This window comes from Pezoporus wallicus, unplaced genomic scaffold (genome assembly GCF_028554395.1).
Source record: "Pezoporus wallicus isolate ANWC-B61680 ecotype Strahan unplaced genomic scaffold, APGP_CSIRO_Pwel_v1 contig_3847, whole genome shotgun sequence".
In the NCBI taxonomy this organism is placed as follows: domain Eukaryota; kingdom Metazoa; phylum Chordata; class Aves; order Psittaciformes; family Psittacidae; genus Pezoporus; species Pezoporus wallicus.
In genome coordinates, this window is record NW_026639842.1 from 406,562 (window position 1) to 434,358 (window position 27,797).

The 27,797-nt window shown below is 40.2% G+C and overlaps 1 protein-coding gene and 1 long non-coding RNA gene across 2 annotated transcripts in view; one reads left to right on the forward strand and one right to left on the reverse strand.

Moving 5' to 3' along the window:
- ADARB2 (adenosine deaminase RNA specific B2 (inactive)) overlaps window positions 1-27,797 on the forward strand; it is a 307,618-nt gene that overhangs the window by 140,857 nt on the left and 138,964 nt on the right. The window lies entirely within an intron of this gene.
- Window positions 2,574-7,337, reverse strand: LOC130603031 (uncharacterized). Its single transcript, XR_008973050.1, has 2 exons — window positions 7,105-7,337; window positions 2,574-3,247 (listed from the first exon to the last, which is right to left on the reverse strand). It is a non-coding gene; the product is annotated as an uncharacterized LOC130603031 (long non-coding RNA).

Below are 27,797 nucleotides of genomic sequence, written 5' to 3' on the forward strand. Positions count from 1 at the left end.
AGCAAAAACCTGAAGATGTGCATTAAAATGTCATGTGCAAAAATATTCCAGTTGGGGCCTTAAAACACCATCCCTTTTAAAGCTGCAGTGCAGTTTTGATATCCGACCTGCAAAGACTTCTTTGAAATTACAGCTGTAAGCATTCTGTCCAGTACTGGACAGCTGTGAGCGTACAGGACTGTCTCCTTCAGATGTCTCTGATGCACACTGGAGTTGGAGCAGGGAATGCAATAAATGCTAAAATACCTGTCATCTCTAGCAGCGATACAATTGATATACCGACATGAAGGACTGAATTTTTTTGTGTGTGTATCAGGATACTGGTTATACTAGAAGTGTATTTGAGCATGATGTCCAGCCACATCGTAAAAACCACATCATAGTGAATATCAATGTAGGGATAAAGGGAAGGGAGAACAAAGTCTGTGGGGGAGTATCACAGTTCAGCAGCAAGCAAGGAAAAATACAAAGAGATTTGGAGAGCAATGTTTTATGTGTGTTCTGAAAAGAACATAACAGCCTTGTTCCAAGAGCAGCTGAGTTCCAGCTCAGGAGCCTCCAGGAACCACCTGGAACTGAAGAACTATGGGCTGGGTTGTTGCTGAGGAGGACAGAGTGCCTTAAAGGCTCTTGGATGCTTTTGCACTGACACTCTTGCCATGTGTCGATCTTGTCAAAGCAGCAGACTTTGGCCTGGATAAATAGGAATTTCTTAGTCTTGGGCAAATTCTTATTTTTTTAAATGTGTAAGTGTGCGCGAAATCTTTGTGCCTTTAGCAAGCTGAAGTAGCAGTGCTGTATTACTTACAGCATAAAATTTCATGGATTCTTATTTTCCCTTCAGTGAGAGGTTGATTGGACTTTATACATCAAAAAGAGAAAAAGCTATTCGTTCTCAGGATGGAAGTGTGATGATAATTTCCAATTTAAAATTTTAAAAGAAATGTCCTTAAAGAAATGTCCATAACTACACATTTTTTTATTTTTATTTCCAGCTATTCAGAAGATGGTGAGAGCTCGCATAATTTTTATTTATGATGCTTCCCATCAGATGAATTCTTAAGTTCTTGGGATTTTATCTACAAACTTGTTTTCATTCAAAAAGACTGAATAGGAGTTAAAGGTTACAGTTCCAACCAAGCTTTCTTCAGGAGAAGCTGCAAGGGAGAGTTTCTATTCAAAACCCAAGGTGCTAAAATAGTTCAAGAAGCAGAAAACCCAGATCCTTTTGAGCTGTTCTTTCTATGTCTGAATAGAAACAATATACCCTGGGAAAACAACTGTTTCCAGCTAAGCAGTACCAGTCTACCAATGCCTTTGCCCTTCTTCCTCCACTGGTACTAGAGCTTCCTTTCCCTTTCTGTAAGACCTGTGTTTTCCCTGTCTTCCCCATCTGTTTATTTCACAAAAAGTCCCCCTACAGTATTAGAAGCTCTTTGCAGTTTACTGGTCCTTTTAGTCCTTCTGTTTGTTTTTTCCTTCCTTTTCTTTTGTTCTCCTGTTCAGATGGATAAAGTAGTCCCAAGTCAGCAAAGGTTCAGAAAAGCATATTGGCACACCAAGAATGGCCCAGGGCTGCATCATTTCCACTGATGACTCCCCTCAGCACTCATCATGTTGGAAACTTCTTCAGAATTATCCAGTGAATAAATATGAATTACTCCCCTGCTAATCTAGTGTTGTAAACAGGGGATGGAGACAAAGGAGGGTGTTCAACGCTGCCTGCCAGAAATAGGAGACCGACAGTATCTCCTTCTTTAGTTTAAAGTCATTAGGCAAAAGGGAAAACTGGCAAATTAGACCATTACAGCATCTTCCAGAAGCCTTGCTGTCTTTGGTGCAGCGCAGTCTGTGAGAGCAGCGCCACTCAGTTTATAAACCTAAAACCTCTTGTTTGTGCAGTTAGTTAATCACTGTAAAACTACACATTACTGCTGTCACGTGGCTATACTAAAAGGAATATTTAAAAGGAAGCAGAGCTTAAGGGTAAGCTAGGGTTTGGTGATCTGCCAAGCTGAAAATAGCATTTAACAGGCTTTTAATCTATTTCATAGGTTATTGTCCCCATGAGTGCTGTTATAGTCTGCAGATAAGAAAAATGAGAACAAAGGGTTATTTTCACTTACAATTCAGCAGCTGCTGGTATTATTACTGTGTCACTGGTAATCAAACAGAGGTATACTAATAATTGTATCCTTTAAAATGCAGTGTATAGTAAATATTTGTTGATTTAAAAATAAGCAGGCTGTGACACAGTGAGACAGCTCTTTCTGTCAAAGTTAGCAAATTAAATGCTTAGAGAGCCAAGAACCACCACGAGAGAAATGCCTGGCATTTGTGGAAGATTTTGTTGATCTCTGCAAGATTGCTCAGGTCTGTTTGCACCAGGGAGAAAAATAGATGTTTGAAGTAAAAATGCAATTAAAATCAAAATTGCACACGTTTTTGCTTTTGAATCCTAATTTGTAGATAGTATGTAATATATCGTTTTATACCTTAGAGATAGGCAATTACCAAAAGAGCCCTCTACTTGCATCCATTTGACTCGCTGTAATTACCAGAATACACAAAGCATGAGAAGAAAAGGCTTTTTATCTTTCTGCATATCAGCTCTGCTCAGGATGGAGAGCAAGGCTTTCCTCACACATTGCAAAGGACAGGCAGACTGGCCAACAGAACGGTTTTCTTCATGTTCAGCAGCACAGGGGAGCTGCTGGAGACTTTGTTTTGCCTTGTAAGGTCAGGAGAAGGGAAAAGAATGTTTCTACAGTCTGGCAGGTTCTTTTGCTTGCAATTGTGTCTCTCCCATGGAAAAAAGTAGTAAGAGTGTAGGCTGGGATGACAAAACATCTCGTACTCCTCAGTGTCTGACAGCTGTCTTCTTAGGACTTGTTTATGCTGCTTTTGAGTGTTGCAACCTGGAGAACATGAAACAAGGCTGTAGCATACTGTGTTCATGGTGCAGACTTACAAGGCTGGACAGGCTTTAGCAGAGAGCAGTCTTGCTAAGGGGATGGGATGTGTTGTTATCTTTCTTGCACAGCAGGACTCAAGTTGTATGAGTGCAGTTAGCTTAATATTAGATGCTACAGTAGAGACTTCACCACTGGAGCTGTCTAGAATCAGTGAAGAGAATCTGGCATTTCTAGTGCCTGTGTTGTTTCTTCCTCATGCAGGAGACAATGCAAAGGATCTCAGGGAAGACAGATGGGTTGTGTTACACCTAAGTCCTGCTTCTGTTCAGTAACTGTAAAGGAAACACAGAGTAACTAGCTCAGATGAGTTCATTCATTTTGAAAGTTCCAAAATTATTTAGGAGACTTTATCTCATTTTCAGAAATGACTTAAGCATATATAAGCCTGTATGTTATTAGCAGTCAGTAGGATTAGGTGCTGAAAATGGCATTTAAGCTCTGAAAGCACTGCACAATTATGAAAGTGTTACCTAAGGTGACTTGCCCGGGGCACAGAGTAAAACTGGCATAGCTCTGAGCCGCAGCATACTGCTTTAACAGGTAGCGTGGCTCTGCTCTCCAAGGGGTACCATACTGTCCAAACACTGTAATAGCAGAAAGTCTGGCTATTTTGATTTTATGAGGTCTCTTTTAAAACACCTTGAAATATTTTTGGGTCTTCAAAATTTGATATTATTACTATTGTCAGATAATAATAATAAATAATAATAAATAATAATAATTAATAATAATACAGCAGGCTCCAGATAGTGTTCCCACTGTGCTGGGAACACAACAGCTACACACAACAGCTACTGCAACCTTCAGTAGCAAGGGATTTTCCCTCTTAACCACACTTTGGTTTTGCAAGTGAGGAAGGTTCAGACAGTAATAAACTGAATCTGAGCTACACATCTGCTTTTTCAAGTAGTGTTTGGTGCAGGGGCAACACTGACAGATTTCGTTACAGCTGCCTTTGCAGGCGCTGATGTATTAACACTGTCATCTTGCATTCAGTTTGGATGAGAGCGCCACTGAATGAAGCTGAGAGCTTCTGATACTGATGTGGCAAATGATTCAGCACAGATCTTTGTACGAATTGGGCTGTTATCTCCTCGACGACGTGTGAGGCTTAGAGTGAGCTGTCTCTTTGCTTCATTATTTATTTTTCCTTAGCTCTGGGCTCTGTCAGCCAAGCAGCCTGGAACTCAGCCCGAGAAGCCGTTTTGGGTACAGCACAGCGCGTGGAGGAGGCGGTGTGAGATCACGGCACTCTAGTCATGCTGGAGCACTGACCCCATGACTCTTGTGATAGCAGGAGGGAAGGGATGTCACAGGACAGCATGGATGGCTTCCCGTCTGTTACTGGGACTGCTAGCAGGCTTTGTGGTGTGATGCTTCAGAGGGAAGGTCTGCTGTCATCGTCCTGTGCATCTGTTGCACCTTGCATCTGAACAAGTTTAAGCTCTTTGGCAAGCATTTGGCCTTTCTCTGCTCCCCTCAGACAAGCAAAATTAGCTCTGTTTTGTAGGTTGGGAAAGTGTAACAGCAAGATGAGGTCATTTTCCTCAGATCACGTTTGAAGAGGAGTAACAGAACTGGGAATAAAAAGAGAAATTGTCCCACCTGCCACAGTGTCCCTGCCATGCCAGGGGTGAGCCCTATCAAGCTGGAGACTCTGGGACCTGCAAGTGAACATTTGTTTACTGGAAAGCATGATGGTAAGAACTATGAGCAGGGGCTGTTAGGCACATTTCATGCAAATGGCTTGGACAAGATCTGGTGCTGCATCAACACCGGCATCACACTGTGCAGTGCTTTGAGAACCACCTGCTGGCTGGTCCCACCAGTCCCACCAGTGACAACAGTGCCCAGTGAATCCCCATGGGGGGATGGGGTGGAGCTTGGCCCGTCGGGCAGCTCAGGTTCCTCCATGTGTGCCATGCCCTTGCTTCCTGGGCTTCTGCACTCCCTGCAAGCACATTGTCCTCCCTGGTACAGCCAGTTCCTTGGCTTGTGTAAACTGATAGCACAGTCTTATTTCAGTAGAAATAGTCCGGGTGAGTCTAGCCAAGAGTCTGGTTTGTGTCTCTCACAATAGGCTTTAGCTTTAAAAAGCCAGGGTTTTTCTGCTTGTCAAAAAAAAGCAGACAAAAGCTCTGACTTTGACAAGAGTTCTCTATAAGCTCCAGCAGCTATTTCATTTCATCTTTGCCTGTGAAAAAAGCTGCATTGTAGAGCAGGGTGGGGATAACTCATGTCAGAAGCTTTTCAAAAGTTACTTTGAAAGCATATTTCATCTTCAAAATTTAAGTGCCTTATTCAACTTACAGCAACTGAAATCGGCTTTCCTTATCTGATACATGGTGTTCTCAACCAGGCACCAAAATTTTTCAGCTGAGGCAGCAGTTTTGGGGACATCAGAAAAGCCAGCCCAGAACTGACACCACTGAGAATGTGTGTGTTGTGACATGCCACAGCCCTGTGGAGGGTCTAGGAGTGCTTGCACTACGTCTTCTCCTATTGCCTCTGGAGATCATATCCAAGCCTGAATCCACAGCAGGTGGTGAAGCTGGTGGTCTTATTTCAGCCTGTGTGACCACAGCACAAAACTACCATGAGGTTCAGCAAGTTGATTTTGGTGGAAGAAAAAAGAAAATCCCTTGTCTGGCATCCTAAGGATATTTCAGCTGCAAATTCATAGCAAACCAGCCTGGAGGTACTTGTATGCACTAGGAACCCCCATCGCTGTATCTACTGTTACAAACTATTGTGAGTAGGGTTAATTTACTCCTAACTGCTCTCTACAATCCCTTCTTGCCCAGCCATACCCACCCAGATGCTACTGCTTGCTGGGTAAGGGGATTATTGATGAAAGCTGAGGAAGACACCACATGTGGCAAGCTAATTAGAGGGACCCCAAAACAGTGAATATCCATGAGCGTGGTAGAATATGGATGAGTAGAGCCCTGGGGAGTATATTCTCAAATTATATGTGCGACTTGTATTGAAAGTGAAGGAGAAGCAGTGTAACTGAGCTCTGCACATCAGGTTGAAATCTCTTTCTGCACACATTAACGCTGATTGTTTGCTGAAAATGCCTCACAACTCATTTGGTAATAGCAGCAAATAATCATTGTTTGTGTAGACGAGATGGAGAAATGTACTTTTCTACAGCTCCCCTAATGCTGTTAGGGCATTTATCTATTTTTACACCAATTCAAAAATGCAGTCCCTGAAGGTCACTCTTTAGGAAAGGCCTTAATTAAGATTTCTGCCTGCAGCAAATCGTATGAAGTATAATACATCACGCTGTAGCAACCCAGATACAGATCATTGGCTACTTTGATCCAGTCATGTAGTATGAGCAAATATTACCATTTTCTTATCATCAAGGATCATTTTACAATGTGAATTTAAAAATAAAAATAGCAGCATCCAGGTTTTCTCAAAATGTCCATGAAAACACAGAAAAATGTCTGCCATTCAGGCTAAATAAAGCATTCACTTAGGGAGTGAAGGTCAAATGGAGACATATACTTTACTGACAGAAAAATGCAAATCTTCTTTGCATCATAAATATTAAAAACAATACTGTTTAAAAGGTCTAATTTATTTTTATTGAATTAATTTCCTTCCATCTGTTTTTCTGCTCTCTCCCTCTGGAGTTCCAAGGGCTGTTCTTCCCAAACCAAGGACAAATCCTCTCTGCTTGCCAAGCCTGAAAGTTCAGTTTAGATGCATTTCCAAATCAGAACTTTTAAGCCCTTTTTCTTCAAAGCACCCAAAGCTCTAGCTATGGTCAAAGACAAAACCACCTATGCAGAACCACATTGCTGTGTTCATCTCTCTAACACCTTTCACTCTCACTTCCAAACCTTCCTCTACAGATCTTCATAGGAGAGCCTGTGTGCATTCATACAGTTTCACAGACATGCAAAAGCCAGTCCTTCAGAGGCAGTTTCAAGATCAATGCCATAATATGCACTCCTTTCAAGTTTTCTGGTTTCTATTTCTATTCAGCAGCAAGTCTTCTATTTATGCTTGGGATTTTCCTGTCTGTACACCATCAACCAAATAAATGTTTTAGTTCCTATCCTAGAGAAATTATTTCCATAGTGAAAAGGAGCTTATTTTGGATGGCCCTTACCTCTTAAGATTAAAGTATTTTCTGTTCAGATAGACACACGAATACTTCCTAGTTGGAAAAACAAAAGCACTCACCTGTTGCTGATGGTAGTGCCTCTGAAACCACAATCCTATTGCAAGGACTGAGGAAGACAGAGGTGCTTATTAGTGGAATGGGTGAGTGGTTTGATTAAGCATTAATTAAACCCACCTATTACCCTGAAATGTCAAAGGCTGACTTGTTAGGGATGCTTGAATCAAGGGCAGGGGACAAAAAGAATTCACGTAACTACTGATCTTCTTTCTACCACACAAATCAAGTAGAGTCAAACCAAGCCTCTGCAGTGGATTGATCACAGAGTTCGCTTTCTGCTGTAATTAGCTATCAGCAGGACGGGAGGATCTCCATACCCACTTTTAAACCAGGTAGCTTCCTACAGGGTGGGGGTAAAGGAGGGGATGGGAGAAAAAGGAAGAGGAAGAGTGGAAAAAGTGGGGAAATCTCCTTAGTCTTTAGAACTTATTCTAAGTAAGTTCTAAGTTCTAAACTAGTTTTCTTTTTTATTTGTTTTGGAGGAAAGCATTTCTCATTGCCAGCTGACAAGACAGTGAAGAACAAGTTAATGGTTTAGCCTTGTGGGTCATAAAAGGCCGGTAATCAACCACACCTAGAGTCTTGGTAGCATTTAATATTGCATCTTTATAATGTATGGCAGCGTGTGTGGCCTTGAAAATGTGAGGGTGAATAACAGCAGTAGGTATTTAAAAGATGTCTGTCTTTAAACATGACACAGACAGTAAGTCTTCCTTTCCTGATATGCAAATTGTGTTCTTGTGGTACAAAGCAGTTAGAAACAGATGACAATAGCATTTCAAAGCAATCAGTACAGCAGCCTAACTACCTTCTTGCCTTTCTTTCATTGTTTAACTTCACTGTCATGTTCAGGGAGGGGTTTAGTAAATGATGTGCTACAACGAAGATGGATGACAAGAGATGGATGGATGGATGGATAGATAGATAGATAGATAGATAGATAGATAGGAAAGTCTTCACATGAGCAAGAGGCAGTTTACCTATGACTTTCTTGCATGTCACTTTTCAAACAGATTTTCAAGGATTTTGTTCTCTCCTTTGCAGCTGAATGAGAGAAATATAGCCTGCACATGAGAGATAATATTGTCCTGGGAAATATCCAGTGGATTAATGTATTTCTACTGAAGCTAGCAGGAAATTGTGTTTCAGTTTGTGCTTATGGGCTTATTGTGAATACGTCATATTGAGAACAATTTGTTAAACAAGAAACATAGGGTGTTAAAAAAATCAAAAGGGAAAATAAACTGGGAATGTCAGGTTCAATAATAAGCTTGATATGTATCTGTATTGTCAATAACTCTGATGCCAACAACTGACTCCATTATTGTTTTATAATGAAACAAAAAAGACTGTGGGTTTGTGGGTTATTTGTGGTCCATCTCTAATCTTTTCTATGTAAATTATTCCAGTTCTGTACTTTAGCAAACAGCCTTTTGATGACATCATTACAAGTAATCGGTTCCATACTTTAATTAAGTAACAGAGTTCTGTTTGTAATGCTGTTACTCTTGAGCAAGATTTACTTTTGGGATGGGAAAAATCTGAGCATGAACAGGAGCCATGAGAGTCAGGTCTGAGTCAGGGACATTGGGGTACAGTGGATGGATGGCCCTAGTGAGTCAGAACACAGGAAGACAGGATCAATAAGAATTTGAAGTAAATGATGTACCCAGGGTCAGCCGCTTATATGTGGCCAGGATTTTATGGAAAATGGCTTCTTTTTTGGCTTGCTTTCAGTGAGGCTATGACAGTGTTCATTCCCTGCTTGTAGAACATTCTATTGATGGGACCCCAGACTTAGTCACTGCTACAGCTGGGTGAGATGTTTCCATAGCCATATCCTGCCTCAGTGCAGGACCCTTCCAAGGATTTTGGCAGCTTATTCAACAGCAACTCAGCTTGGCAGCATGTGATTTTCTGCTTACAAAAACAGACCTTGCCCTTTTGGTGTAAATTTGAGAGATGCAGATATAGATATAGATACAGATACATTGATATGATATGAAACCAAAGTAACCCAAAGTAACTGATGGTGTTAGGCACCTATGTTTTTCTCCTGCCTAGCAGGAACTATGTCTAAGAGACTTGACTTACAGAGGGCAGAGGGTCTGGTCCTCCTGTTCTTCCTTTGAAAGTTTAATATTTTGCTTCAAACCACTGACAGCAGACGTGCATCGACACTTTGAGCTCTCAGAGTGTTCATGCTGGGGAGTGTGTCTGTGTTGGGTACCAGTTACTCTCTGTAGGTGACACCTTTAAGTGAGAGGTCTTCTTGCTACTGATGTGTCTGATCCTGTTTCTGTGGAAACCAAGGTCAGGTAACAGAAGAAAAGGTTAGGGGATATTTTTTTCTTAATTATTTTAAAATCTTCACCTTATTTTCCTCTTTCTACTGCCTGTTTTCATAGAAAAGAAAGCAAATATGGTCCATTTCTATCTGTTATTTATGTAGCACCACATATACGTGGGTGTACACGCACCCCACACACACGCATATGTATATGCGTGTGATAAGATCTTCAAAGTTTGCATGTTATTTAACAGAGAACTTGAATACAACTTCAGATGTTTTTTCTCTTGTTCGCATATCTATCTTCAGCTTTAGAAGCACAGTAAGAAATATGATACAATTCAACATTAGTAACACCAACTATCCTAAGTTATAATAGTGCTTGTGTAGTTTGGACTGCTCAGCAGCTGCAACAAATTACTTTGACATTGGAAGTAAATTAATTACTCCAGGCCAGGGTCGTTGTACCATGTAGGGCAGTTATAAGGACAGCTTCCCAGTCATACCATCAGTTAAGCTCAATCTCTAGTCATTCTTACTTCCTTCCGTGGAAAAATTGCATATTTTTAAGGGGCCTGAGAAAAACAATTTCTACCTGCTACTCAGCTATTTGAGGATAGGGCACTGAGAAAGTGGCCCATGTCACCACTGGAAAACAGACTGGAAAACATGTCACTGCAAGAAACAGATTACTAGAGCTGATAGTGTATGATATTTTATGTGGTTGTGATGAGGTCTGCCTCAGCTAATGATAGGCATGAGGTCTGAAGAACTTCTTGCTGCAGGAAAATGATAAGGGAGGCAGACACTTCCATAGGGAGTCTGCCTTGTCCAGAGCTAGAGATATTCAAGGCAATTAGCTTAAGCATCGACCTTTCAGGTGGGTAAGGCCAGACGAAATAGCAGGGAAGGATTTCAGAAATAGACACTGAACAGTACATAAAATAAATGGATAGAGATGGCACAAACATTGGAAATTTATCCATACAAATATCTCTAAATTGGAACCAACGTTAAATACCAGAGCTTGCCTTCATACATGTACTGTCTCCCATTAACTGCATCTCATATTTACCCTTCTTATATCCTTTTCTGGCAAAATGAAACTATTTTCCTAGATCTGTACATACAGAAGATTTCTGTTTCCTGAATAACACAGCAAAATGCCTTATCTTAGAGAAAAAAAAAACAGGAAAGATGAGGCTTTGTCTCTGCTTTCATGCTGGCTGCAGGAATTTTTATACCTTGGCTTTTTATTTTATCCTGAAGCTCTTATTGCTACCAAGGGCACACTCTACACTGCAATCAGTGTATAAAAAAGCAATTAAATTCCTCCTGGGTGTCAAAAAGTAACCTGGCTGTCAGCTCTGAATGTGCAGACAATCCCACATCAGTCAGTAATGTCAGAGATGTGACCAAATGAACAAGGGAAGAGAAATGAATGTAAGGGCTTGACACTTAACCCATTTAGGTTCCTTAAGTTTGCAACCAGCCAGAGGAATGGACTTTTTGGCCCCAAGTTTTGTGAGGGAGGATAGTGACTTTGGGTGCTCTCATGCCAGGGGGATCTAGTTGATAAAAAGAAAGAAGAGTGACAAGTAGCCATGGGCTCATCTATTCTACCAGGTAAATGGTTCACATGCTGAAAGCCAAGTGTGTAAGCAGTCAAAAGGCTTACCCTACACCTCAGTCCTTTATAGGTCCAAGAATAAATGGAGACAGTCACAGAAAACAGGTATGGGTCAGAGTCTGTAAGCATCTATTAGCTGGCTGTGGACAAGGATAAACCATCCTCAATTTTCCTGGGTAAGCATGATGGACTGCCAGGATGTGTCGTCAGTCTGCCCCAGAGACCCTTCCCTGTGTTTCAGTTTTCTTCCTGAAAATGCTCAGTTGAGTCAATCTTTGATACAAGAAACTAGTTAAGGTGAGTGTCATGAGATCACTGAGCTGGAACAGTGCAGAAAACCCTCTTGCTTGCTGAATTGAGTGTTAGGCTCAGCCACAGTCAGAGGAAAGCAGAGGTGCAGAGAGCTTTTGATGAAAACTCTGTCACTTGAATGTTGAGTTAGTGTATGAATTAATTGGGTATGCAAGTCAGGATTTTCCAGACACTAAATCAACTTCATAACAGGTTATTCATGAATAATTTCAACCTGTTTTCCATTATTAATAATTATTTCTACAATAATATGACATCAAAAGTCCCAATAAATGTAAGGCTTCATTGTGCTGGGCACCCTACAAACAACATAATAAGGGACGACCTGATAAGTGTTATTAGTGGGCTGAAGGAATTGATCTGAATTGCCTGGAAAGACTCTCCTACAGTAAAAGGACTTAACTGTAGAAAAATGTTCCGTTTCCCACAAAACTATCTGAGAGTGCAGGAGTGCCTCGACCCTATTTCCAGAGGAACCATAGGCCTCTTGAAGCTGTCAAGGAATATCAAAAAGAGGAGAAGGGATAGGATGACATGGTCACTATAGTGAGGGGGAAAGGCAGCTTTTGGTAAATCTGGAGACATGGGATCCTTAATCAGTCAGGCATGGATTCAAGCCTCAATATATACCAGGAAGGTCAGAATACAAGTTAAGGGAGACCTCTTGTAAGAGGGACATTATTGTAACTACTGAGATCTTGCTTTTCTTCCATAGGATTAATAGGATTTTTTTTTTTTTTTTTCTCTTTTGTCCATAAACTCTTCACTGGACCCCCAAAAACTTTCGTGATGGAAGTTTAGTGCTGTCCCCACAGAAAGCTTTGTTTTTATCCAGGTGATGGTTTTATCCAGGTAATGCTTTCTTACAGCCAAACTAATAAACAAAACAAAAACATGGCTCTCTCTAGAGTTAGCAGCTGCATAACAAATATCATTCATAACACATAGTTCAGCTAGTGATAGGAAACACTGGTGGTCCAGGTAGCTCACAGGAGATCCGAGCATAAATGCAACAAACCCATCCCTTAGACTCTTTGTTAGATGACTGCTGTAAAACTGCAGCCAAAATATTATATCTGAGAAAGAGAGTTTAACCTGCAAATTTCAATCAGGCAACTGGACTCATGGAGTGGTATGAAGTATTTCGCTTGGTAATATGATCTTAAACCCAAACCTACGGTCTTAACCTTGTTACGCATCATGGTGGTTTGGGGTTTGACTTTTTTTAATGTACATACCTTATTCTGATGTTCCTTGTACCTTATTACAGAGGAAGGACCAAAACTAACATTTTCTAATCCTGATAAATTTCAGAAGATCTTTTCTTTCCTTTAAAAATATTATGAGACTGTAAGCTTTAGAAATAATTTGCATTTTCAGCCATTTTAGGGAGCCTATATTTAAAAAAAAAATAAGGAAACAAAGAAAAAGGATTGTTTCTGACAACCACACCATCCTAACGTATTAAAAACATATTGCCTGAGACGTGATGACTATAAATAGCTAGCATTGTAGCTCAATACATTAGTGCGCTAGTCTTTCTTTGATTCCTCTATAATTATAGAATGAAAGCTTCAATCCCTGCATTGGGTGAGCACTTTAAATTGCAGCCAAGGTAGTAAATTACTGGTCCTCAATGTTCTAGTCAGACAGATTGCATTCAGTTCATAAAGAGAAATTCAGTGTTGTGTCAGAGGCAGATTCCCCAGTGAGCTTATTGTTTTTTGTTTAAAACTAGTAGGTGAACTAAAGAAAATACTAGAATATTTTACAATGTACCAACATAAGCAACAATTCTTATTTTCAAAACAAGCAGCACCAGTGTTGCCTCAAAATGTTCACATTGTTCATATTGATTTTCAGTTTGCACATCCCCAGGAACAAAACATACCAGCTAATAGATTGTTTTTATTACTTTCACTGGATGGTATATCAATAATAGGTTTAACACTTGCATGAAGGTAATGCGCTGAGCTTTTTGAACCTGTTGATGGACGTTTAATTCAAAGTGTCATTCTGTCATTAGGAATCCTAATAAGCACAAAAGAACACAAACCGGAAAACACCTCAGTGAATTCATGTTCTAAAAAGTTTAGTCTTCTGTCTAATTATTATCTTTTAAGACTTGTTTCTGATACATAAAATAAAAATAGTTATCAGTCCTAGAGTTTATTTGAACCCTTTTAAAGCACTGCGAAATACTCTGAATGAAATTCTTTTGCCATTGTCTGGGGCAATGGCTGACAATAATGTAACTACAAATTGAGAGGAGTCATATCTGAACTGTGCATTCTCTTAAATCCATACTTAGGTGTGTAAGTAGCTACCTAATGCAAAACTGAGTAAATTCAATGGGCAAATTCCCAGTGAACATCCTGGCTCACAGTCTAAAAGGGTCCTGATTTTCACATCGGCACAAGTTTCAGATCAGCAGCACTTCAAAACCCAGAGGACGTGGGTAATTTGAGCCTGACTTCCATTGTCAAGGTTGGATGCTTCGGCTGTAGCTCTTGAAGAGGTGATCACTGTGTCACCAGACAAGCCTGTACTCTTCTGTCTTGAGGGCACACAGACTTGAAATGATCATGAAAGGCAAATATGCTCTGGATATATTTGCTGAAAAAAAAGTATTTCCACCCTTTCCTAATCATGATTCAGTCAGCAGAAAGGTCAAGAATTAACTGGGCAATAAGATGCAATTACTTTCAGAAACAGAAGTTGGTGCTGAAATATATTTGTTCAGTGCTGTGATGAAGCATGTTCAAAAATTCTTAAAGGACACAGGAAAACCTGTTGTCAGTGGAGCTTGCATATGAAAGAAGTTGCTTGGGAATTTTTGGAAAATATACTGGTACTGATGTAGTGAGACATCTACCTTATGAAAATACCTATCAGATTAGGTTAAATGAAAGCTCAGCTAAGGACTCTTGCTTTTCAGAACGCCTTGTATTTCATTGTTCTGTGCTTAATATGAAGCTTATGTGCAAGAAGTAATAGTTATTGTCTCAGATCAGTTAATATCTTGAATCTTTCACCAGACTTATTAAACAAACAATACATGACTGAGGATAATGCAGAACATAATCTTGAAAGATGAAAAACTCAGTTCTGAAACTGAAGAGATTTTAGATGTAATATTAAATTCACAGGATGTTGCTTTTTAACAGGAATGAGAAAGAGTCTTTTTTGAACAGAACTGTAAGATTAAGATGGTCAATCTGTCATGACATCATTTTAGCCATGCAGAGGCTAGGCATCAGTTCAGATCCTGTGAAGAATAACTTTGTTGTGTATGCTGTATGCTCTTCACTCCACACCTGAGACCAGACAGGTAGCTCTGTCAAAAACATCTATGTAAATATACATGGAAATGCCTTTTCAGTCTTCATTTTCAGATGCTTGTGGACAAATGCTACACCAAAAGATGATAATCAGCATACATATGACCAAGGAGCATGTTTTCAAAGTGGTGAAAACAGGGCTTGATTTGTTATTTTTTTGTGAATTGCTTTAACAGAAGGTTGCATATTTTGCAAGAATGAAGTACAGTAACAATACTCATTGAAAGATTAATTCAGCTCTTATTTTGCTCTTAGTTCTTTTTATGAAAGAATTGACTGTGGTATGTAGGAATGAAAAGATACTGCTTATCTGGATAACCTTTCACATGGTAAAGTTAAAGGATCAGACCATTACTCTAGATTAAAGTGATTGCTTACGGTTTGATACACTTTTCACTGTACAAAGTTAAATAGCAAATAAAACAAAAAACATTAATCCTTTGAAAATAAATACCCATTGTTTTTCAACATACTAAAATAGGCTGGGGAGCTTATCTTCTTTGCTGTTAGATTGATTCGTTTTTTGCAGTGTGCTCCTAACCTCATTGTTCTTTTAATCTGGCCTTGTTGGAAGCCTACACTTAATAACGGCAGAAAGAAAGCTGCTGCTGCCATATATAGAACTACATTTGCAGTAGAAAACATTGCTTCTTTTCTCTAGGATGTATGTAAAAGTGCTAAGGGAAGACACAGGAATCCTGTAGTGATTCCATAACATTCTGAAACCACAAACAAATATTTAATTAAATTCCAGGCTTTTGGGATTTCTTTACTTATATGTTTTCAAGTCAGTGAAAAATTCTTACTGCTCAAGTAAGTGGACTGATCATGCTTCTGAGGTCGGTGGGTTTATGTTTGCTTTGGATTTGTAAGAAAGCGCTTGCTGGAGAAAGGAAACAGGCAAGTATTTTATTTTGTTATTATTACAGTTAGAAAAATCCACTTTACTGCAGCATGTTTTATGGAGTGAGTGAGATGAAAATAATAACATCTGTCCATGAGATGAATGACTTTTTATGTACTGAAAGGACCTACTTTCTGTGTTAAAGAGCAGAATTTTATCATTCCATATAGCTAAGCTTAAGTTTCGATTTACAGCACATATCACAAATAAATAGAATCTTAGCACAGAATATTTTAGGTTGGAAGGAAGTTCTGGAAGTTGTCTTGTGCAGCCCGCTCTTCATGTTGCTCAGAGTCTTGTCAGGTTTGAAAATTTTGAAAGACTTTGTTTCCGCAGCAAACTGCTTGTCCACTGTCTGGGCTACCTGATCCAGAGCTTTTCACCCTGATTGGGTTTTTTTCCTTCTTTGTAGGGAGTCAGAATTTCCCTTGCTGTAATTTGCAACCTTTGCTATCCATTCTTCCACATCACCCCTCCCAAGGGGCTCTTCCTTCTCCAGAACTTCTCATTAGGGACTAGGGACAGCAAATCTCTTCCCCTTGTGTTGCCTGCCCCATTGACCTCTTTGCCATCATGTGTGCCAACTCAGTGCATGAATACACCAGCTGCACATTTCAAGTACAGCTTCACAAGTTTCTCAGAGATAGAATAACCACCTTTCTTGGACTGCTAGTTGTGGTCTTGGCTAATAACAAGTCTTTCAGCAAGTCCTTCTTCCTCAGCACTTTCCTGCTTGCATAGGAAAAAGCTGTTTAATGGAGGTAACTCAGAACTTCAAACAAAACTGAGAATTAAATGAACAATTGTCTTAATTTTGAGGATAGTGAGGGCCACTTTGGCTGTCTGGTCTGACCCTGGAAATGAATTACAAGAATTTCCTACATTAATTACAGCTTTAGGTGCAACAACAATACTTGCATTACAGCACATGTATGAACCTTGACTTGAAATCACCAGCAAAACCCCATTACCTTGATTAATTTGTTCCAGCTGGCTATTGCAAAAATGAGGTTTAGTTCTATTTTGAATTTAGTTTCAACTTCTAGACCTGAATTTGTTCATATATCTATGTCTGCAAGGTTGAGGAGCCATCAGAAGTCAAATTTCTGTCCCTGATTTGGTTCTTAACAAGTGTAATAAAATCATTCTATAATCTTCTCTCTACTTAACCAGAATCTTTCCCTAAATAATGTATAATATATTCTCAGAAGTGTTTTCATTATTCTTCTTTGAACCTGTTTAAGATACCTCTGTAGACACCAGAACTTACTAAAGCTCTCTGGCACTGGCTGTACCACATCAAATGGCCTTTTCAAGCAGTTGCTAGGGGAAATCCTATGGGCAAGGCTGCTTGAAGGTAAAGGGGCCCAAGATAGTTGGTTGGCATTCAAGGATTGCTTTTTCCGAGCTCAAGATCAGAGCATCCCGACATGTAGGAAGTCAAGGAAGAGGGCCAGGAGACCTGCGTGGCTAAATAGGGAATTGCTGGGTATGCTCAAGTGGAAGAGGAGAGTTTACAGGTCATGGAAGGAGGGACTGGCCACTTGGGAGGAATATAAGGCTGCTGCTAGAGGATGTAGGAAGGCAGCTAGGATGACTAAGGCCTCCTTAGAATTAAACCTGGCGAGAAGGGTCAAGGACAGCAGAAAGAGCTTTTTCAAATACATGGCAGACAAAACTAACAACAGAGGCAATGTAGGCCCACTGATGAACGGGATGGGTGCCCTGGTGACAGAAGATACAGAGATGGCAGAGTTACTGAATGCCTTCTTTGTCTCTGTCTACTCTGCTGCAGGCAGTCCTGAAGAGCCCTGTACCCCTGAGACCTCAGATGAAGTCAGGTCAACGGAGCGGTTTGCCTTAGTCAATGAGGAATGGGTTAGAGACCAGTTGAGCAATCTGGACATCCATAAATCCATGGGTCCAGATGGGATGCACCTGCGGGTGCTGAGGGAACTGGCGGAAGTCATTGCTAGACCACTCTCCATCATCTTTACCAAGTCTTGGGAAACGGGAGAGGTGCCTGAGGACTGGAGGAAAGCAAATGTCACTCCAGTCTTCAAAAAGGGGAAGAAGGAGGACCCAGGTAACTATAGACCGGTCAGCCTCACCTCCATCCCTGGGAAAGTGATGGAGCACCTTATCCTTGGTGCCATCTTAAGGCATATCAAGGATAAGAGGGTTATGAGGGGCAGTCAACATGGCTTCACCAAGGGGAAATCATGCTTGACCAATCTCTTAGCCTTTTATGAGGAAATAACACGGTGGATGGATGATGGCAGAGCGGTGGATGTGGTCTACCTTGACTTCAGCAAAGCATTTGACACAGTCTCCCACAGCATCCTCACGGCTAAATTGAGGAAGTGTGGTCTGAATGATCAGGTAGTGAGGTGGACTGTGAACTGGCTGAAGGAGAGAAGCCAGAGAGTTGTAGTCTATGGGGCTGAGTCTAGTTGGAGGCCTGTAACTATCGGAGTGCCTCAGGGGTCAGTACTGGGACCAATATTATTTAATATATTCATCAATGATTTAGGTGAGGGAATTGAGGGTACTTTGCTGATGACACTAAGCTGGGGGGAGTGGCTGACACGCCAGAAGGCTGTGCTGCCATCCAGCGAGACCTGGACAGGCTGGAGAGTTGGGCAGGGAATAACTGGATGAAATATAACAAGGGAAAGTGTAGAGTCCTGCATCTGGGCAGGAACAACCCCAGGTTCCAGTATAGGTTGGGGAACGACCTGTTAGAGAGCAGTGTAGGGGAGAGGGACCTGGGGGTCCTAGTGGACAACAGGATGACCATGAGCCAACACTGTGCCCTTGTGGCTAAGAAGGCCAATAGGCCAATGGCATCCTGGGGTGTATTAGAAGGGGGTGGTTAGTAGGTCGAGAGAGGTCCTCCTTCCCCTCTACTCTGCCCTGGTGAGACCGCATCTGGAATATTGTGTCCAGTTCTGGGCCCCTCAGTTCAAGAAGGACAGGGAGCTGCTGGAGAGAGTCCAGCACAGGGCAACTAAGATGATTAAGGGAGTGGAGCATCTCTCTTATGAGGAAAGACTGAGGGAGCTGGGTCTCTATAGTTTAGAGAAGAGGAGTCTGAGGGGTGACCTTATTAGTGTATATAAATATATAAAGGGGGAGTGTCACGAGGATGGAGCCAGGCTCTACTCGGTGGCAAACAATGATAGGACAAGGGGTAATGGGTACAAACTGGAACACAAGAGGTTCCACTTAAACTTGAGAAGAAACTTCTTCTCAGTGAGGGTGACGGAACACTGGAACAGGCTGCCCAGGGAGGTTGTGGAGTCTCCTTCCCTGGAGACATTCAAAACACGCCTGGACACATTCCTGTGTAACCTTATCTACGTGTTCCTGCTCCCGCAGGGGGATTGGACTAGATGATCTTTTGAGGTCCCTTCCAATCTCTAGCATACTGTAAATACCGTATACTGAAACTTTCCTGTTCAGTGCTTGTGTCTGGATAGTAATTCTTCAACCCTTACTAGTTAGAAGCTCTTACAGATGGTTTACACCAAATGTTTTCTTGACTCACTGTTTCTTATGACAGAATCCCTTACTGTGTTAGAAGAGTTGGCCTTCCTTGTTTTTCCATGTTGCATTTGAACAGCTTCATCAGAACAACTGTAATTACCCACAGATGACCTAAACTTCATTTGCAGCCAGTAGAAAGAAATTAATAATCTTAGGGTGCAGTTCATCTCTTTATAAATTAGACATCTTAAGTGGTTGAATGAATCACACGCTGAAAAATTCCTATATCTCCCCATTGTCTTTTCACATGTTTAATGTGTCCCTTTACCTGAGAGCAGGAATGTCTTTACAGTAATTTCTGTAGAATTCTTAAATCAGTTAAATATGTGCATGTGTTTGTATTCAGCAGATACACAGGTGCACATGCCAATACACAGACAGCTTTCTAAACATGTATGGCATTCAAAAGTGTTGCTATGTCACATTGTTGAATGAAAAGATAAATAGTTGTTGTGCTGGAGAGCTTCTGTGCAGCTTCCCTGTGTGCACCAGCAGTACGAATCTGATGAGATAGTTATCAGTTTCATGCCGACGCTTACTGTCCTGTGAGCAGCTTGGGCTCATAAGATGCTGAAACAACTGACCCAAAAATATACCATAATCTTTCTCTGCTCTCTTTTTTTTTTTTTTAAATGACCTTTAGCTAACCAGCTGTTTAGCTCATTTCTCAACTTTTCAACTTTAAGTAAAAAAAAAATACAGTAGGGGAAAATAACATTACTTTCAACCCAGGTCTTCTAATTTTGGAGAAATTAAGTTAATCTGTTGGTATCATTTTTCAGATATGCACATTTCTTTCAGTTTACTTAATTAGAACTCTGTAATTAAGCAGCATATAGAATGAACACTGGAATATTTGAATGAGCATATAGAAAGAAAATGTCTTTTGCTGTTTGAATTTTGTCAGAAGCCACCAGAGTGTCTCTTGTACTGTTTCGTTCCAAATACTTGAAAGAAATACCTTCCAGTTTTTAGTTTACTACAAAGCCAATCTTAACTATAATTGCCATTGAAGACCAGTCCTGCTTTTCCTAACAATTTGTTCTTACTTTGGTAGCAGAACTGACTCCTGTAAGTAAATACACAGGAGTGATGACTATACAAAGATAGTTTTAATAAGTATGTATGTGAAGAAAAAATCTAAAATGAAATAAAACTAAGTGTAACTGATCAGATTTTCTAAGGACAACTGTAGCCACTCTTTCCTTAATCATATATGTCTACCATAATGGTGCAGCTGATCAGAAAATACCTGAAAACTGAAAAAAAAAAACAAACCCAACTATTTCTCTTGAAAATGTATAAAATTAAGGAAAAAGAGACATGAAACTATCTGAAGCTCTATACTGGAGTGGAATTTTCATTTATACGCTTAACAATTTATTGCTGCTGGAAGTATCAGGTTAGTACAAAGTGCTTGCTTGGCACATGGGATTTATCTGCAGGAAATCTTGAGTGTAGGTGTACTCTGCTCTTGTTATGGAGAGCTGTAGAGAGTCACAGATATCTATTGGTGCCATAACAAGGAATTTCAAAAGGCAGAGGTACGTTCTTTGGTTTTCATCCTAAGGCCAGCTGAGGTGTTTTGTCATGGTAGCACGTAAAAGAAAACTGAAGAAGAAAGCTAACCTTAAAATGTCTACATTAAGATAAGCATGTTCCTGGCTGCCACATTAGCTACATTACCTTGTGATAAAACTGAGATGATTGTTTTTTCCCTTGCATCAGGAATATTTAACAGTGGAAGGTTGAGTGTCTCTTGAAAACCTCAGGTAAACCTTTCTTCTTCACTGTCCCTGTAGTTTCACACCTTGACACCGTACCTAGGTGCCTACTTGCTTTGCCATGACGCAAGGGTGCTTTTAAAGCCCCATCTGTCTAATTTACAGGAGGTGTTGCTTCACATTCAGGGGTCAGATGAAAAAGGAAGGAGAAAGGACCTTTACATTTAAAACTTCTATGGGTTGAAGCCATATGCTGCCACCATAAATAAGTGATAACAGAATGTCTGTGTGACTTTATCCACTTTTGCAGAGCACATATGACATGGTTAGAAAATAAATGGACAGGAAAGTATCTGTAGAGTATCACTTAGATAAAGAGAAGGTCAAACTAAAAAAGACTTCCTCTTCTTTATAATGAACTTTCATTTCATAAAATACTAAGTCAATAAATTAGATTGAAACTCTTTGGTCTTATTGTAATTATATACTACAGATTATCCCATCTATTAATTATCCACGAATAGATCCAGTAATATAAGCAGAACTGAATTACGCTCTTTGGGAGCTGAATCCCAGTCTTATAAATGAACTCTTTTCCTGCAAATTCTGTTTTTTCACTGTTGCTGATATATGGATTCAAATCAGCCCTGTGGGAGAGAGGATTGTTATATTTTAAGAGGAAAAGGAAAAGTTACACCAGTAATGAAATATGTTCATTTATTCCAGTTTGAATACCTTATGCATGATATACTTCACTTAAACCCAAATTTTCTATTTTGTATAATTCTTCATGATTGGGTTTTATAACTTCGATGAAATTTACTTTTGCTTAGAGATTTGCTTTCACTCCTACAATACCTTTTTTTTTTTTTAACTTCATAATAAACTAAGGAAAGAAAGTAGCTTCATTAAAAATACAACCCCAGGAAGATAAAATGAGAACAATTCCCTTAAGAGATCTTCAGATTGTCACATTATAGTGAGATAAAATGTTAATACAAAGAATACAGGCGCTTTCTCCAGCTATTAACAGGAGCTTAGCCTTCCATCAAGAGCCTGAGTTCAGCTGACTCTCTGTGACCTAGAATCCACTATGTCCTTTATTTACTAATAAATATGGGAAGGGATTGTTGCTATTTTATTGTTTCAGAATGACAATGGCTGTTTCACTTGCAAACCTACAAAAGTAATCAAACATTATAGCCACTAGCAATACCAGTCACAGCAAATTAGCATTGTATTTCCTCACCAATGAAGTAATTCTTAAAACATCCTAAATTAACGTTTTAAATTCATCACGTTGCTGGTTTTTAAAGTAATATCTATTGAATAAATTCCTGCCAGGTGGTGCCTGATATGCAGCTGGCAAAAAAATATCGAAGCAGCTGCACTTTAACAAGTAGCCTTCTTTTCACCTGCTAACAAGCATCTGTCAGCTGGCTGTATGGATAAGCAGGACGTGGATTTTGCTTGTAAATAAATTGTACCTGTGAAAATCATGTAGTGCAGCTCTTCCCTCTACAGAATGAAAAAGAGAGGGAAAAGGCTCCTTCAGGAAACTCTTTCAAGAAGTGTTTCAATTTTGATGTAAACTGAAGTCCTGCTAGACTAGATCTTCTACAGCCCCTCTAATAAATGGGCACCTTTCGTGTCAAAGCCTTTAAAGGACAAAGGGCATTGGAGAATTTGGAAAAAGCAGAAAACACAGGTACCACAGTTTTTTGAAGGGAGAGGTAAGGCAGAAGTTGTAGATATAAAAAGGGGAGTGCTTTTATTCATTACAAAAGCAAAGACCTTATGTAGAACAAAATGGATTTGATCCTTCATGGAGACCATCTCAAAGCTTATTCCAGCCTGCATGTTTTAAGAGCTTTTTGCTGGATTTTAAATGGACTTTCAATTTTCCTAAACTGATTTGAAGTTCCATGTTTAAACACTAGTTCCTGTCATAGGGTCACTCTGGCCCAAACTCAGATCATCTGCTGCCAGTGCCACTGTAGTCACCAAGTTTCTCCTTTCCTGGTCCTGGCAGCCTTTGATAAGAGGCACCCCACAGAGCTCTTTGCCTCTGTGGCTGCTAGGTTAGTTGGGGTGATCAAGTGTACTCCTAGAAACTGGTTGAGATGCTGACATATTATTTAGGATGGCCTAAATTCTGGAGAGAACCCAGAAACTTAGATAATCTCCACAGAAGGAAAGTTTCAAGCCCTTCTTGCTTTTCTTTACCTAACCAAAATCTGGGGAACATTGACTGCAATCATGTACATCTTGGGAGTATGTGAGATAAAAAGTGGGAGCAGCTGATACTAATTGCCTGCAATAGCATCCATCTCACATAAATCTTCCTTCTCCAGCCTTTACCTCAAAGTGCCAACATGCCATCAGTCACCCTCAGCATGAACCTGCTTGGAGAAGTCTCCCTCAAACACCACAGGGAGCAGGCCTTGCTCTGGCTGCAGAGCACTCAGATCACAGCCCACTGGTGCCCCAGGGACACGAGTCACATTTTTTCAGACATGCCAGTGGTCTCAGAGCTTCTACACCTCTTACAACAAGCTCTTGGGCAGAACAGACAGCATAAAGCTGTTGAACTAACAAAACCTGTTAGTCTGGGGGAAGCATTTTGAGCATGTATAAAACAAGAACAAAACAGAAGAGAAAAAGTAATTGGACCACAGAGCAGATTCCCAAGTAATTTTCAGGTGTGATAAAGGACTGGAAAAATCTGGATGTTCTTTTCATATGGTTGGCACCTCTGCTTCTATCCTGGGCACCCTCACCCTTCACCTCCTTCAGCCCATCTCATTTTTGTGCCATCACTCCAGACACCCTGTAAACAAAGTCATGCTTAAAAACTAGGACAAAAGGTTTCCAGTGGTGGAGGTCCAGTGGAAAGCTTTCTGCCCAAACACAGGACACTTCCATAGCAATTTGGGAAAATATGAACCCATCACAAATATGGAAGCAATCCCTGTGAGTCACTGCTGTGTGGTACCATCATTAAATGCAAAGATCACTGCAACAGCCCATAGCTGGCTGGGGGAAAAATTATGATACTCAGGTTTTGTTTTAAGGAGCTTTTCTTTTGTCTTATAGTGCTCAGCTCCCCAAAGATAAAATGCTGTCAGTGTTATTAACAAAAGACAGATCTGAGGTCAGAAATCCAGTGTAAGCTTCCTTGTCTTTTTTGCATAATAAAATACTTCGTGGCTTCTTCCTTCACGGCAAGCTGCTAGCCAACAAAGCAGATGATAATAAAAATATTTACACTAATAAAATTGGAAAAATAGCTAAATGTCTGTGCATTCTCACCAACCGTGCCACTTTCTTTCTCTAGATAAATTATATTCAAGCGAAAGTAAATGTCAGGTCTTGAAGGTTACTTTAAATAAATAGATAATTTAAATGCAACAGTAACTTCCTCACTGCTTAGTGTTTGTTTTTAAAAAGACTGCTGATCAGGAGTATGAACTCTCTCTCCTCTTTAACAGCACCTCAAGGCACATATCAAGATTGCTAACTTTTAACGATACGATTCAAAGTCTGTCCAGCCTTTTCTGAATCTGACCTGAACCAAAGATTCTCTAAAAATCATTTCCCTTTTAGAGAGAAAATTATTTGAGTTTGAGAAACTGGAAAGTGTAGATTTTGCTTGCAGAATAAAAAAATCCTGGTCTGCATCCATGAATGCATGGTTGAATATTCAAAATTCAGGTAAAGAATGGTGAAGAATTATAAGAAGTTTTGGTAGACTGATGGCCCTTGCACAAGCTCTGTCAACCTATAAAACAGGCATTCTGAAGCTGTTTTCTACCAAAAGTGGGAAGGGCAGCCCTCAGCAAGTAATATTATTTCTCTTAGACTTACATGAGCTATAAGTACTATGTGTTTAATGCTACTTACCAGCCCAGGGCTTGACAAGATTTCATTCACTTGTATTCAAAAATATTATAGATAAATATAGAACAATAGATAAAAACACATGCACAGAGGGCTTCATGTATATGACTATATACATGGGAACCCAGCCAGTTTTGTTGTGGGCTCAGCAGGGTAAGCTCCTCACTGATCATATTTTGAAACCCCTTGTTAAAACTATCATGGAGATGATGTAGCAAAACTGCAGATGTGAGGTTTGCCACATTCTGGAGGCACCAGTTTGAGAAAAGTCTTCTTCTCCAGCCAGGGGAAGTTTGTTTGCTTTACCTGAGCCCTCTTTTAGCTTTGTTTTTCACTATAAACAGGTCTGTGTTCAGCAGTACAGTATGTTTTCTACTCAGATTTGTTTTTGTAACAAAAATCAGCCCAGCAAGTTATAGGCATAATTTACCTGAAGCTTATTACTAAAAGATAAGCAAGGTGCTAATACCCAGGTAAGTCTTCCACAGGATTTTTTTAGCTCTCACAGTTGTATTTGTCTTAGAGCCATCAGAGCTGTACAGAAGTGAGGAGAGGAGAGTCTTCAGCACCTGACAGCAGTGCAAGGAAAGGGCAGTCTCTCACTTTGGCGGTTTGCAGTGTCCCTTGGGACGTGTGGGAACATCAATTCAAAGTCACATGAGTTAAAGGTGGCATTACCAGCCTCAGTCGTGAACCACCAGGGTTTTCCCACTGCTATCTCAGTGTGAGGGAACAAGTAAGTGAGATGATGGATTGCCCTCTCAGGTGTAGCCGGAGCCTTGAGAGACCAGCTGGTACTTGCAGCACATGCTCTTTTGACCTGGTAACATGAGCTTACAGGAGTACATGGCTCAGGTCATGCTTGGCCTTTTCTCGTGGTTAGGGCTTCAGAGGTACCATTGAATTTTCATCAAACCACTCTGAGGAGGTGCCATTTGCACCTTAGCAAAAATGAATTTACATATCCATGACAGGTCATATCCTAGGGATGCAAAGGGAAGTGGGAGCTTGTTTTCAAGTACAAACTCACTTTGGTTTTTAATTTACCAGCTCTTCCAGGATTCAGAGACTTCCTTAGTTTTATTTGTTTAGAGACACTCATATCAATGGTTCAGGGCTTTCACCACTTGCCTGTTCACTTATATTTCAGTTTGGGGGGACTCTGCAATTTCCCACACAGCCCATAAATGATACCAGCTGTTTTATCTGAGGCTGTGCCCTCTCCACTGCATCTGTCTTCTTCTTAAGCACTTGTTCAGTAAAAATGGATTTTAAACTGTACAATTTAAACATTGCTTATGTTGCAAACAGAAGTTCATTATTATTTATGAACTTATAACTCTATAACTTCACCTCAGATAATAATTCAACTTCTTAGGTTTTCTAATGCTGTTTTTGTATAATTTATAGCAGTCTTGATATTATTTTACGATTAAAATATAATATTACTCCCTACCTTGATTATAATGATTTATATTTATGTTTTTAAAGCTGCCTGTCTAAGTAAGACTTGGAAAGACACAAGCATAGGAACAAAATGCTTTGTAACTCCTTATGATTATCAGGAGTTTATCCCAAGGAAATTCAGTAGAGTTTCCTTTAAGGAGATTGTCCTGTTTATGATTACAGGTTAGCTGTTGATGTAATCAATTTTTATTGCCCCAGTGTTCCAGAAGATATAGGAACCAGTACATGTCATTTCAGCTCTTGAAGAAATTCATGACCCCTTCAAGCTCTTGTCTGCTATATATTACTTCTTTGTCCATCTGGGAGAAAATCAGCTACCCAGCTTCATGCCATGATAACTTTCTCACTGTAGGCAGCATATGTAACTGCTCTTGCCTTTCATCCCCAGGCCTGGCTCAGAATTTGGGCAAGACTAATAAGAATATATCCCACATATCCTACATGGTCTTACTGTGGCCTTGCCAGAGAGTACTACTTTAGCTAATGGCCTCTGAGGGTTTGCAGTATAAAACCTGCTCACAGAGGTTGATGAGTTCCTGGTACTTACATTTTGCAGCTTTATAGATATCAAAAGCTGGGCAGGGGTCCATTGCTGGGCAATTATTTTACCTGATCTTTTAGTCCAAGTCTTAAGACTGGTACCAACCCTCATCTGTGCCTTGTATTACTGTATTTGGTGTTTTCTTTCCTCTGTCTGCAGTTAAGGTTTTATAGCAGCTTCTGGAAAGCTAGTGTTTCATAGCATAAGCATAAGCGCTTCTTTTACAACCTGTGCAGCAGTGCATCCCTAGTCTATCAGGAAATGTGTTTATAGTCAGAAAAATACATTCACCATTCTTAATTCTTTTCAACCTGAGTAGTTGTGCTGAAACATTCTGGGAGGATCTTCTCACCTGCTGTGGCTGTGGCACTGCTTCTCTTTCTGTCACAGTTCTGTCAATGGTACAGTAAATATCAAGGCTCAGATGGGACAGAAAGCTGTGGATGGAAAATGTCTGTGAAATTACCAGGACTATCTCTTTGACCACAGATCATGCCAGTGCCATGTCCAGAGGACTTGCTGCTCCCTGTCTGGAGTACATGGTCCATTATTTACTCTGGAAGAAGAGAGAATGATGTCCTGCAGGCGAAGAACTGCTCTGATATTACATTAGGCCGCTGAACCATTTTAACATTTCTTGTGTTTTTGTAACAGTATGAAAGGAAACAGCCACAAAAATGAAATGAAACAGTATGAACTTGCATGACACAGTGTGCAGGACTCAGGCTTTTCTGAGACTGCTGTGTATGATAACATCATATAAGATCTGGTTAGACTTAAGTATCCAGTTAATAACCTGTCCTGTTATTAATCATCAAATAATGGGACTTCTCTCTGCTGCACGTGGAAGGCAAATTACATTTTCACTGTCTTTCTGTGGTCCAAGTCCTCCATAATTTGTAATGCATGCCCGCCCAACCACTGTTTGCAATCTAGGGCACCTGGAAGCCTTCCTGCTGGAGT